At 45.6% G+C, this 14,629-nt stretch overlaps 1 protein-coding gene across 6 annotated transcripts in view; it reads right to left on the minus strand.

The window, feature by feature from the left end:
- Window positions 1-93: 93 nt before the first annotated feature.
- Window positions 94-14,629, minus strand: part of LOC103698932 — a 102,103-nt gene continuing 87,567 nt past the window's right edge. For 4 of the 6 annotated variants that reach the window (XR_005509372.1, XR_005509371.1, XR_005509373.1 and 1 more), the window contains one exon: window positions 94-2,473. The gene's annotated coding sequence lies outside the window, so the exon portion shown is untranslated. The remainder of the gene's footprint in view (window positions 2,474-14,629) is intronic. The other 2 variants (XR_005509370.1, XM_039121088.1) reach the window with 1 other exon arrangement.

A 14,629-nucleotide genomic window follows, 5' to 3' on the forward strand; every position in this document is an offset into this window, starting at 1 on the left:
GTGGCTCTGATGGCTCAATCGTCTAAACGAATAGCTCTGATGTCCCCATCAGGCAACCTTACCAATTGGTTATTTCAAATTCTTTTTTGGCAGCATTAAGGTAAAGGGTTCTTTTCTGGCAACATTAAGGTGAAAGGCTCAGCTCATTCTAGGATTTGGTGATCAACTCACAAGGAATCCATATATTGACCATAGATGAGGTTTCTTGTGGATATCCATTGAAGGATGAGAATGGAGGTTCCCCATCCAATCTAGAAATTGAGTTATAAATGAATAAAGTGATATTGGAAGTAGTAATAATTCGGATGGAATAGATTCATTCATTGCTTTTGAACAAAAGGCCATGCATGGTTTTCTTTGTCAAAGTTATAATGCAAAAAGGAGTTTATAAATTTCTGGCTATGTCGTTAGTGTAATCCCATTCACGTTGTAAATGTTCAGCCAGTGCATCAACCTCGCTCGTCTTGGCAAGATGGGTAGGAAATCGAGACATCTAGTCTTGGAGCCGAGCTTGTGCTTCTAAAAGGGCTTGGAGTTTTACATCATATGCTCTCGTCTTTAGCCAAGTTCACCTCCAGCTTTTTCAGCCTAAAGATAAGACATTAGTTACCAGAATAGCTAGACATGGAGGTGAGATGTGGACTATTATTAAGAGTGAGCAATTATTATCTTGTAGCATAAATAGATGGATTTGTTCTCTATAAAGAACCTTTCGACATCCAACATATCTTTGAATTATATTTTATCTTAGTTTTAGTTTATTGCATTTATTTTCTAGTAGTATCTTAGTAATAGTCATAACTTAGTTTCTCAAATAGTGGTGTGATGGTAGCCAAAGTCCTTGAAGCTCAAGGCATCTAGACCAATATTACTCTCATATCCTCCCTATGATCATCATCTTTCCAGATGCTCTAACGCCAGTGGCACGCCTTTGGACTTATCTACATCTTGCCATCAGACTTGTGCCAACAATCTCTATGGCATGCATGTCTTCCTAGATGGCACATGAGAAGCCTTTGTAGAAATAAGTTATTTGACATACCTAGTGGGATAAATGCATAGTTATTATGATATTGCTAAGGAGATGATAGATACTTGTCAGGTGATGGTGATATATCTACCAGCAGATCTTCTTCGGGAGATGGTCATACCAATTTAGTCCTATCTAGAGAAAATTAGGCACCGCTTGTTGAAGTTGTTCTCATTTGAAGCGGCTATCATATTATACCTACTTATGGAGTGCAACTAGGTAGCTCTAAAGGTGATAACAGAATAAGTGGAAAAGCTTATCAAAAACTCCAACCACAGCATGCCGCGATGCAGACTATGGTGAACTTCGCTAATTAAAAAGTTGAAGAAGGTAAATCAGCTAGTCAGTTGTTGGCGCATGATGTTGCAAGATCTTTAAACGCGATAGTTTTTTATCGGCTAGTCAAGGAAATGAGACTGAAAACTATTTGGTGTTCTCAAGAATCATTAGCCGAGATGACAAAAATATATACAAGAGGTCACGTTGGACTGAAGAAGGGGTGCTCGCTTCAATCATGGACATAAGCCATCCCTTGGTGGACTGGGAGTAGCATGGTATCCTTAGGGTGACAAAGGTTGGGGGGCATCCATGTTGAAGGAAATAATTATGCCTTGCTTGGATATTATGCATGTTGAAGCTATATTCCAGGGGGCATTGTTGTTTTAGCTATTCGTGGAGATCCTACAAGGTATTGTGCCTAGTCATTTGAATAATTGAGGATCCTCATGTGGATTATGGATAATATGGATCTTAGTGCCACACAAAAGGTTTGCTGGAAGATCGAAAAAGTGATAAATTTGGTTTGAGAGTAAGATGAATGGATAGTATTATATATCATCTAGTAAGAAGATATTTCACTAAGCTTCGGCTAAGAGGCCGATTCAAATAAATAATTGATGCAGGACAACTGCAGAAAGGAGAGGGAAAGGGAAAGAAGAGGAGGGGGAAGAAGAAGAGGAGGAGAAGAGGAGGGGGAAGAAGAAGACAAGGAGGCAAATTTTCATTCATCATTCATCAAAATCCTAAACATGAAGATGGACCCATATATATAGGGTCACAAAATAACAAATAAACCCCTACAAATAAAACAATTCCAAAAAGGTCCTAAAATAACAATATGCAAATAAACTCAATCAACATAAAATAAACCCAACTAAAATAAATCAATCCAAAATAAAATCAGGAGGCCTAAATCGGCTGGAACCCGCTGAGCTGGCTGGATCCTGTGGCGACCGGCTGACCTGGCACTAGTGTCCACACCAACTCTCCCCGGATGGAAAGAAGTCGACCTCGACGAAAGCGGCTCGGTAAAGCCCCGGTAATACTCCAACAAGTTCGGATCAATCGGCGGTATCTCCTCGTGCTGGATCCAAGTGTACCCGGACTTTGGTCGTCCACGCCAACGAACCAGAAAACGCTGGATGCCTCCATCACTGTCAAAAACTATTTGCTCGGCTAAAATAGAATCAATATACTCTTTTTGTGCTCGATGGAGGAGAAAAGGAAACGAAGATGGCATGGAGTCAATAATAGAATAAACATCGGGCGCAGGAGAGAGTGCAACAAAAAAGTCAACAGGGATTGCAACCAAATCTTTAATATTAAGAGTAAGGCTATGACCAAAATCAAATGAAAAGTCAATGGCATAGGCGTCAGTGCCATCCTTATGCAACACCCTGAACGGTCCAATACTAAGAGACTGCAATTCCTTAAGACGGATCATTAAGTAACCCCAAGGAAATCAGCTTGCATCTTATATTGAGCAGTACATGCATGAATGCCCTTATGGATTTCTTAATGCAACTTATGAATGTGTTGTGCAAATGTATATGCAGGCTCAGAAATCCTAACATCAGTTTCGATGGGTTGTACGAGGGTATATATAACTACACTCATGGTGGACTGGTCAGACTTACTATCTAACTATGCAAGCGAGCTATGTGTAGCGTGGGTGCATCCTAGGGTTCAGGGTTGTCATCACACTCTTCCTCAATATCCTGACTGTCATCGAAGTTTGGTTCATAGATTTGCTCCTCTAAGTCATCTGTGTCACCTCTCTGCTCTTGCTGAGCAATAACGAAAGATTTGTTAGCACATTGGGAGGCAACGTGACCAAAACCTTGGCATTTGTAACACCGAATTTTGGAATGTGGTTTAGGAGGCTTACCAAGAATTCTCTTGTCGTTAGTGTCTCGGCTTGGGACATGGGCAGTAGGAGGGGGCCTAGGAGTAGTGGACCCTACAGAAGGTTTGGGCCTTGAGGAATTAAGGCCCGTGGAAGAGCTCCGTGTGTCAGGGCGCCTTACAAATGTGTGTTTAGTGTTCCATCGGTTAAGGAAATCGTCTTAGTAGTTACGGGATAGGTATTTTTTTTTAAGTCTCTCTTTCATCTCAACCCAATTGATGCAAATAATGACATGACTACAAAGGAACCCGTTCAAGTTCCAACTGGGCCAGTTACAAGAGCACGAGCTAAAGTGTTCAAGGAGGCATTAAACGGGCTAGTTAAAGAAGTTTCAGCTCAAGCAAATTTGTGGAGGTCCATTGAAGGTGAGGAACATGTTCCACAAGGCTGGAATTCCATAATTCAAGCTGTGAAATAATCCAGAAGAAATCCTCAAAGATTGTAGCATAATTGGCGTGTTATTGAGGCTTAGTTTCCATCCTTGTGACGCGAACGAAGGGATTACAAAGCGAATCCCAACAACGTGCGGCTCGGTCTATCGAAGATAACCGATCAGCCTTCCTGGCGTGGGTACCTAGTCTCTATGACTTAGGTCACGCCTAACAACAATAATGCAGCGAAACACAACACCAGAAAATACCACGAAGGAGAAGAAGAAATGTAGGGGAAGAGAACTTTATTGAATAACCACTCAACTGATTACAATAAGCTCTCTTGGCCTCTCCAGCTCTACCGGATACCAATCCCTCCCCTTTGAGGGTCCTCTTATAGAGGAACAACCTCCAGCTACAAGTCCCTCACGAACTCCACTTCCCATGCACAAGATAAGGATGAATTCTAGATAAGATAGGAAAACCCCGATTCCCGCAGGATTCTGCGAAATCAGATAAAACAGCCAAGTTCGTGCCTCAAACGAACTCCGATTACCATGAAACTAGATTCGTTGGATTCAGGACGAAGAATCCTTCCAGATGGCATCTTTTCCACTTTGAACGGACTTCTGTAGAGTTTCCAAAATGCCCCTCAAAGTGAAAGCGCGTGGAAACAGCGTTTCAGCCACGTCTTCTAACCATACACGTTTTCAGTTATAAAAACGTGTTAAAACGTGTCCCTTGCCTTCTGGAGACTTATGCCACGTTCCTCCATCAGTGGCACACATTTTCATGCATCCCAATTTTCCGGATTCAGTCCATGCTTCGAGATAAGCCCACAACGCTGAATCAGTCTCGTTGCAGCAGCTTTCCTCCTAATGATGAACCAGCATGTATTCTCAACAATACACGCCTTGGAGCACGTGCCCACGGCCCCATGCTCTTGGGTATTCCACCTACATCTTGCACACGTTTCCCTAGGTGATCCTAGGGCCCAGATTTGGTCTCCAAGTTGCCAAAATCTCTAGAGAGCACCGTCAGACCTCGAACCCGTCCAGCGACCTGATCTGGGTTATACCTTGATCCGCGTCCGGTCCAGCCCCGATTCGAGGAGCCGTGACACCCTCCCCCACCTAAGCCGAAGTCGCCCCTGACGAGGCTAGGCGGTACTCGTTGATGATGTCTTCGAACTGCCATAGTTCGTCACCATATTCCCAGCTTACTTCTGAATCTGATAGTCCTTTCCATCGGACTAAGTATTGCACACGGTTACCCTTTTTCCTGTCCGCCTTGATTTCAGAAACCTTCTTGGTGTAATGAACTCGTACGGCCACTGGAGCTCGCCCGCTTCGAGCCCGAGAAGGGTCAGTTGTGTCCTCTTTGAATGGTTTCAACAAGGACACGTGGAACACCGGGTGCACTTTCAGCTTGGAAGGCAGCGACAATCGGTATGCTGTCTCTCCAATTCGATGTGTGATGATGAAGGGACCTTCATACCTCCTCACAAGTGCTTTGTGATAGCCCGACTTCAATTTCATGTGATGATAAAGCTTCACCAATACCCGATCACCAACCTGAAATTCAGCTGCCCGCTGCTTTATGTCAACCCACTTCTTCATCCGTTTGGTCGCCTTCCACAAGGAGACCTGAACCAAATCTGTATCCTCCTTCAGATCCCTCACGAACCTGTAGGCGGTCGGACTACGTCCCATGTAGTCTGCTGCGATACTTCCCGGAGTGTCTGGTTGCAGCCCTGTAATCACCTCGAATGGTGATTTACCTGTCGACTCCGATCGCTGTAAGTTGTAGCTGAATTGGGCTTGGTCCAAGAGTCGCACCCAATCCCGCTGGTTGGCACTCACATAGTGCCTCAAATACATCTCCAATAATGCATTGGTTCGCTTTGTTTGGCCATCGGTCTGAGGGTGGAAGGCCGTGGACATCTTCAACTCCGTTCCGAGCATCCGAAATAACTCCGTCCAGAACCTTCCCGTGAAGCGAGCATCACGATCAGAAACGATACTCCGCGGTATTCCCCAATATTTCACCACATATGTAAAGAACAACCGCGCCACGTCCTCTGCATGGCAAGTAGTAGGTGCTGCAATGAAGACTCCGTACTTCGAGAAGCGATCCACCACTACCATGATAGAGCTGTTCCCATCCGCCAGAGGTAGTCCTATGATGAAGTCCATGGAGACACTCTCCCACGGACGCTCTGGTATAGGTAATGGCTCCAACAACCCCGCAGGCCGTCGATGTTCAACCTTGTCTTGTTGGCATAGTAGACAAGTGCGAACATACTCCTCGATGTCATCCCGCATCTTCGGCCAATAGTAGTTATGTTCTATGAGAGCTTGGGTCCGATGCACCCCCGGGTGTCCCGCCCACATAGAATCATGGTGTTCTCGCAACACCTCGCGCCTCAGCCCTCCACCTGAAGGCACATAGACACGTCGCCCTCGTGTCAAAATCAGCCCTCCTTCGGTCCAGAAACGGCGCGCCTTGCCGTCTTTGATGAGTTCACCCATGGAAGTGGCCCATTGATCCTTCTCCATTAGGTTACTAGCTGGTCCGGAAAAGGAAGAGACTGCAGCCAGCTGTGCCTTTCTACTCAAAGCATCAGGGACTGAATTTGTTCGGCCCGGCTTGCACTCGATGTCGAAATCAAATTCAGCCAGAAACTGCTGCCATCTCGCCTGCTTGGGGGTGAGTTTTGGTTGGGTCTGAAAGTAGCTTGTGGCCACGTTATCCGTGCGCACCACAGACTTAGATCCGAGGAGGTAATGACGCCAGGTTCGAAGACAGTGCACAATTGCAGTCATTTCCTTTTCATGAACCGTATACCTGCGCTCGGTGTCGTTCAACTTCCGACTCTCGTAGGCCACTGGGTGCCCTTCCTGCATGAGCACCCCTCCAATGGCAAAATCTGATGCGTCGGTGTGGACTTCAAAAGAAATAGAAAAGTCCGGTAGCACGAGGACCGGCTCCGCCGTGACCGCCTGCTTGAGACGATCAAATGCCTCCTGACATTGGTTTGACCACCGCCATGGACGATCCTTCTTTAACAAATCCATCAGTGGGGCGCATAACTTCGAATATCCGGTGATGAACCTCCTATAGTAATTTGCCAAGCCAAGAAAAGAGCGTAAGTGTGTAACACGTGTAGGTACCTCCCACTCGGCTATGGCTGAAATTTTTGAGGGATCCATCATGAGCCTTCCATCCCCAATGATGTGCCCGAGGAACGGCACCCTCTGCTGCGCAAACACACACTTCTCCTTCTTCACAAAGAGTTGGTGCTGCCGTAGGGTAGAGAAGACTTGCCTCAGGTGTGCCACATGCTCATCCCAATGTCCGGCTGTATACAACAATGTCATCCAAGTATACTACCATGAATTTATCGATGAAGTCGTGGAGTACACGCTGCATCAAAGCACAGAAAGTTGCTGGTGCGTTGGTGAGGCCGAAAGGCATGACAAGGTACTCGAAGCTCCCGTACCTTGTCACACATGCAGTCTTCTCAATGTCCTCCTCCGCCACGCGAACCTGATAGTACCCGCTGCGAAGATCCAACTTGGAAATCCATCGTGCCTTGCCAAGTTGATCGAACAAATCATCAATCCGAGGAATGGGGTACTTGTTCTTCACCGTGAGCTTGTTGAGGGCCCTGTAGTCGATGCAGAGTCTCAACGAAACCATCGTGCTTCTTCTGAAAAAGTACCGGTGCTCCATACGGACTCTTCGAAGGTCGAATGAACCCGCTGTCCACCAACTCCGTTAGCTGCCTCCTCAGCTCCTGGAGTTCAGGTGGGGCCATCCTATATGGTGCTTGAGCTGGTGGACGTGCCTCCATGCACCAAATCAATCCGATGATCGATTTCTCTTTCTGGCGGCAATTGCTTGGGTAACTCGGGGGGCATCACATCCCCGAATTCAGTGAGAACACCCTCGATGGGCGCTGGAATCTCCTCTCCTTCCAGTAGTTCTTCCTCCTGAAGGGAGCAATATATGTTGGAAGTCCCCTTCTCAGCCCCTTAGCAAGTTGCATCGCCGATAGGACTCGCTGCGGAGTCCCTTTAACTCGCTTCCCTGGAACTACGCAAGCTCCACTCGGATTCAGGACCACCACCACATCTGAATCCGGCTTTATCATGGCTTGTAGCTGGGTAAGCAAAGACATGCCGATGACCACCTCGTAGTCGTCGATCGGGGCGACCACCGCTGTCACCCGTCCGGTCCATGCGCCGAATTGGATCTCAACATCCTTCGACGTTCCGCTGGTAGCCACTTCTGCGGAATTGACCGCCTTGAACGTGTGTTCATCATGTTCAATCTTCAGATTTAACCTCTTTGCCGTAGCTAGGTCCACGAAGAAGTCAGTGGCACCCGTATCAATGAGTGCCTGGAAGATGTGACCACCAATGCAGATAGGTTGCATAGAGCAGACCTCGTGGCCCCTTGCCCTTCAGGGCATTGAGACTGAGTGAGCCCATCCTTTGGTCGGTCTCTTGCTTCTCCTCCACCGCCATAGATGCCTATCTTGCCCCTCAATGGACAGTCCTTCACCTTGTGCGGTCCATTGCAAATATAGCATGAGATGGGTGCTGGTACCTTGCGCCACCCCTTTGCCCTTCGCTTGGGAAGCCCCTCCACATCGAGGAGCTCGGATTCGAGCCCTTTGTACCTCCTTTGTGACCTGATTTCGCTCCCCCACCTTTGCCCTGTTTCGATGCTTGGGCTTTGGGAGCTGTGGGTTGAGTCTTGAACTCGATGAGAGCCTCCGCTTGAGCTATCGCCTCGTTCAAACTCTGGACTCCTCTTCGCTGCAATTCCATCTTTGCCCACGGTTTGAGCCCGTCAAGGAAAGTGAAGAGAGAGTCCTCGTTGCTGAGGTCTGGTACCTCCAACAACAATTCGCTGAACTCTCGCACATACTCACGCACATCGCCCTTTTGCGTGAGTCGCCCGTAGTCGTGCTCGAGCATCATCCTTAGCGAACGCGGGGAAGAATTGCTTTCGAAGTTCAGTTTGGAACTGTACCCAAGTGGTGATTGGAACAGGCCCTCGCTTCACATCGTCGGCCCGACGTCGCCACCAAAGCATCGCCACATCCCCTCAAGAACATGGCCGCCGGGCTCACCTTCATGGCTTCTTCCTCACGCCGGTAACCTGCAAGTATTGCTCCACGGCGAAAAGAAAGTTATCCACCTCCTTCGCGGACCGTCGTCCGCAGAACTCTTGTGGCTTGGGAAATCAAGCTTGTGCAGGGGGCGCGTAGCCTCTCTTGGCGACCTCCATTGTCATGGAGAAGAGGATACGCCTGTGTGGTACTCTCTTTAAAAGGCCAACCACCTAATTTTGGAGAGCCTTCACCATGATCTCCAAACTCCTCGTTACGCCGCAGCACTTCTTATAGCGCCGCTCCATATCGAAGGGAAATCTGTTCAGCTGAGCGGCGATCTCACCTCGGAGGGTTGCGTCCCTACCCTCAAGGTCCTCCATCCGTCCTTCAACCTCAGCTATTTGGGCCTCGCACCTCCGTAATCGATTGTCGCGGAGATAACCGGAGATGCAATACGTAACCCATACAGAGATTCATCAACTGGATGCGCTCCACCCATCGCCGTGCCTCCTCCTGAGCGCTGGATTGGGATCCATGGGTCGAGGATGATGCGTCCGCCATTCCCACCATGGAAGTTTACCGTAGAGGTCGTCTCCTTCATTTCTGGTATGGCTCTGATACCAAGTGACACGAACGAAGGGGATTACAAAGCGAATCCCAACAACGTGCGGCTCGGTCTATCGAAGATAACCGATCAGGCCTTCCTGGCGTGGGTACCTAGTCCTCTATGACTTAGGTCACGCCTAACAACAATAATGCAGCGAAACACAACACCAGAAAATACCACGAAGGAGAAGAAGAAATGTAGGGGAGAGAACTTTATTTGAATAACCATCAACTGATTACAATAACGCTCTCTTGGCCTCTCCAGCTCTACCGGATACCAATCCCTCCCCTTTGAGGGTCCTTCTTATAGAGGAACAAACCTCCAGCTACAAGTCCCTCACGAACTCCACTTCCCATGCACAAGATAAGGATGAATTCTAGATAAGATAGAAAACCCCCGATTCCCGCAGGATTCTGCGCAATCAGATAAAACAGCCAAGTTCGTTGCCTCAAACGAATTCCGATTACCATGAAACTTAGAATTCGTTGGAATCAGGACGAAGAATCCTTCCAGATGGACCTTTTCCACTTTGAACGGACTTCTGTAGAGTTCCAAAAATGCCCCTCAAAGTGCAAAGCGCGTGGAAACAGCGTTTCAGCCACGTCTTCTACCATACACGTTTTCAGTTATAAAAACGTGTTTAAAACGTGTCCCTTGCCTTCTGGAGACTTATGCACACGTTCCTCATCAGTGGCACATATTTCCATGCATCCCAATTTCCCGGATTCAGTCCATGCTTCGAGATAAGCCCACAACGCTGAATCAGTCTCGTTGCAGCAGCTTTCCTCCTAATGATGAACCAGCATGTATTCTCAACAATACACAGCCTTGGAGGCACGTGCCCACGGCCCCATGCTCTTGGGTATTCACCTACATCTTGGCACACGTTTCCCTAGGTGATCCTAGGGCCCAGATTTGGTCTCCAAGTTGCCCAAATCTCTAGAGAGCACCGTCAGACCTCGAACCCGTGCCAGCGACCTGATCTGGTTTATACCTTGATCCGCATCCGGTCCAGCCCCCGATTCGAGGAGCCGTGACACTTGGTTGCTTTCCCATTTTGACTCATCAAGGAGAATAAGTGGCTGCAATTTTCAAGCAAACCTTTTCAAGACAGCTCAATTTACTTTCCTTATTTGATATTTTAGGTTCATAATTTCGGCTTTTGTAAGAAAGGGATCAGAAAAATTCCTTGTTTCCTTTTTAGTTGTTTTAGGCGAATTTAAGGCAGCCCTATTTTTGGGGGTTTTCGTTTTTTCAACAACTGCAAATTTGTGGACCTTTTGTATTTAAAAAAGCCTTTGGCTTATTCGAAGGGGGTAGATCATATTTTTCAGAAAATTGGGCGAGTTTTTATTCTCTTTGGTTTCTTTGAAGGACTATTCGAACTTATCGGGAATTTTTTCGTGGCGTTCATCATCGACTTATCAAGCAGATTTCCCACTACCGTTTGTGGCGTCTTCTTTTTTTTGGATAAAGGTAAGTGGTGCATAATATCCAAATTGAAAAAAATGACGTACAAATATGTGGAAGTGATTGATTATAACCCTATTTGATTTTGATGAGCTCAAAGCATTTGAAATGAATTCAATCTAGTGTTTCAGTGAAATTCTTGTAAATTTATGGTTAAGTGTCTCTAGACTTTGGTTTCAAGACATTTTGGATAAGTTAAGAAGTCAATTTGAACCAAAGTCCTGAGACTCGAGTCGACTCCGGGAAGATTATGAGTCGACTCCAAGCGTATCAGAAGCACTGGCACAAGGCTCGAGTCGACTCCTGTACATTACGAGTCGACTCCGACTCGAGAACAGACAGACAGAAAGATCCAACTCAAAATCCTGTCAACTGAGTCGACTCCTGAAGAGCGCGAGTCGACTCCGATACTGCCGAGTCGACTCCAGGGTAGTAACGAGTCGACTCCAGGGAGTTACAGACAGAAAGACAGAGAAGTTTATTTTGGACCCTGAGAGCCGAGTCGACTCCTGAGGAACTCGAGTCGACTCCGATGGTTGGCAGGTCGACTCCAAAGGAAGCAAGAGTCGACTCCCAGTGTGAATATAATGGCAAAGTCAGAGAGCAACTTTCGGACACTAAGAGCCGAGTCGACTCCCGCAAAGTCCGAGTCGACTCCAAGACAGCGCAACCCCAAAAAGACAGAGACAGCATCTTCGTCTCTGAGAGGCGAGTCGACTCCAAGACAGTTCGAGTCGACTCCAAGGCAGCGCTACCCCAAAAAAGACAGAAGACTGTTTTTCGGATACTGAGAGCCGAGTCGACTCCGAAACAGTTCGAGTCGACTCCAGGACGGCACAAAGTCAAAAGACAGAGATCGGGAGTTCGGACTCTGGCGCCGAGTCGACTCCCAGAATTTTTGAGTCGACTCGATGAGCAAGTTGAAGAATACATATAATGCGATTCCTTGGAATGAGTCGACTCCAAAAGTGCCAGGTCAGCTCCAGACTTTGGGGAGTCGACTCCGGGTTAAGTCGAGTCGACTCCCCAGTCGAGAAGAGCACTTTAATTCAAATCCGGAACAGTTGCCGAGCCGACTCAGAAAAACATGAGTCGACTCCTGCTGCAGCCGAGTCAACTCCCAGATCGCGCGAGTCGACTCCGATCCCAACGGAAACATTGTCAGGATGTGCAGAATGTGCAGAAACGGCTAGAAGATTGTGTCTAACGGCTAGTTTCCGTGGGGAATGGCTTAAATAGCCACAGAGAACTGTAGCAAGGCAAGGTAGCGACATTCCATTCAAAGAAAACAAGAAATCTTCATCTACAAAGGATTTCAAAGGAAAAGAAGGAAGAGGGCCATTAACTCCATTCAACCAACTCTTCTCAGCATTAAAGAAGTCTCCTTCAGCCTTCAAGTCTTAAAGACATTCAAGAGGAGACCCAGAGTTCGAGAAGCCCTCCTCTACATCTTCATAAATTTGTTTGAGAGGCTCTTAACTTCTCTCTTATTTATATCGCTGAATATCTGCTTTTTAGAAGCTATTTTTTGTTTGTTTTTCAATCCATTTGGTCCTTACTTGATTCAATCAGGGGATTGAATCAAGGTGTAAAGGTTTGTTGGTGAGCCTAGGTTGAAACCAACGTGTAAGGGTTTGATTGTGATCCCAGAAAAAACAATCGGGTGGTTCTAGTCGGTGAGCCTGGGAAAACCGACCGAGTTCGTTGTGATCTCGTAAAACAACAAGTTAGGTTGTGAGCTTGTAAAAACAACCGGCTGTAATCCGAGGGGTTATAGTGAATCCCAAGTGAGGCTTGGGGAGTGGACGTAGGAGCAAGGGTTAGCTCCGAACCACTATAAAATCATTGTGTTGTGATTGCTTTGTTGTCTCTTACTTTCATTTCATTCACTGCACATAGCATCTAATTAATCAACTTGCAAAAAAGTATTAATTAGTTATTCACAAACCATTTAATTGCAATAATTATTTTAAAACCCAATTCGCCCCCCCTCTTGGGTTGTCTATCTGGGCAACAAGTGGTATCAGAGCCGGAACTCTTTACCCAAAGAGTAAAAGATCAAAATGACAACCCCATTTGGATCTTCTCACATTGAGGGCCAGTCCACCCATAGACCTCCATTCTTTAATGGATCCGACTACTCATATTGGAAGGCTAGGATGAGAATATTTATCCAAGCCCAAGACTATGAGATGTGGACCACCATACTAAATGGACCATACATCCCATCCATTTTGTAGAGGGTGTCACTATACCCAAACTTGAAAAGGATTGGGATGACAATGACATAAGGAAGGCACAACTAAATGCCAAAGCAATGAATGTGCTTTATTGTGCTTTAGATAGAAATGAATTCAATAGAGTCTCTACTTGCAATTCTGCAAAAGAGATTTGGGATAGACTTGAAGTGACCCACGAGGGCACAAATCAAGTAAAAGAATCCAAAATAAATATATTAGTTCATAAGTATGAATTATTTAAGATGGATTCTAATGAAACAATCACTTGCATGTTCACTAGATTTACTGACATTGTCAATGGCCTAAAAAGCCTTGGCAAAAATTATACTAACAGTGAGCTTGTCAGGAAGATTCTTCGTTGTCTACCAAGGTCATGGGAAGCCAAGGTGACGGCAATCCAAGAAGCCAAGGATTTAAAAACAAGTTTGCCACTAAAGGAGCTACTTGGATTCCCCTCATGACACATGAGCTTAACGATGAAAAACACAATGAAGAAGAGTCCTCTCACAAGCAAAAGGTATTAGCACTTAAATCTGTTTCTACTAACAAAGATTTGTCTTGCAGCAGTAGCAGTGAAGAGGAAGCAATGAGGGGAGATGATGATGAGGCTTCCTTGTAAGAAATTTCGTAGATTCATCACCGGAAGAAGTCCTCACATCAAAGGAGAGGCCCCTCAAGTTCCTATCACAAGGATAAAGGTAAGGAAAGGGAAAATGAGGGGATCGGATGTTATGAGTGTAAGAAGCCGGGGCACTTTCAGAGCTGAGTGTCCTTTGCTGAAGAAGGGGAGCAAGTACAAGAAAAAGAAAGTCCTCGTTCCACCTATCGGACTCCGACACATCATCATCATCGGATGAGGAACAAGAAGAAAAGGCCAACCTATGTTTTATGGCTAATGACAATGAAGGTAACATCCGGAACACATTTAGACTTTACTTTCGATGAATTATATGATGCCTTCAATGAATTAATAGACGAGTATAAGACAATAAACCTTAAAACAAAGAATTGAAACTAACTAACCAAACTCACCTCCGTAAGTATGATACATTAGTTAAGGATAAAGATGATATTATTAAAGAAAATTCAGAACTTAAGACAGCAACCAAATCTTAATTCAAAGACTAATACCTTAATTAAAGATAACGAAAGGCTGACCAAAGAAATATTAGAACTTAAAACAATAAACAAATCTTAAAGAGAGTCTCACAAAAGACCTAAATGGACTAAAAACAGAAAAACAAAAATTGACACTAGAACTTGAAAAGTACAAGCCTTTTGTAGAAAAATTTACATATAGCTCAGAAAAATTAGAAATGATACTTAATAGTCAACGAGCTGTGTTCAATAGAGCTGGTTTAGGGTTATAAACCTAAAATAAACAAAAACTCCTTAGTAATTTTTTTGTTAAAGCAGGGGAAAGTAAATCTAAGAAAATAACATGTTTTTGCTGTGGAACATTAGGACATAAAGCAAATGTGTGTGATTATAGAAAAGGAAAAACTAAAAAAAAAATTAAAAGGGGTTGGGTTCCAAAAGAAACCAACATTACTAACCATGAAGGACCCAAGAAAACTTGGGTACCTAAAATTGTATGATTT

This window comes from Phoenix dactylifera, unplaced genomic scaffold (genome assembly GCF_009389715.1).
Source record: "Phoenix dactylifera cultivar Barhee BC4 unplaced genomic scaffold, palm_55x_up_171113_PBpolish2nd_filt_p 000963F, whole genome shotgun sequence".
Classification (NCBI taxonomy): domain Eukaryota; kingdom Viridiplantae; phylum Streptophyta; class Magnoliopsida; order Arecales; family Arecaceae; genus Phoenix; species Phoenix dactylifera.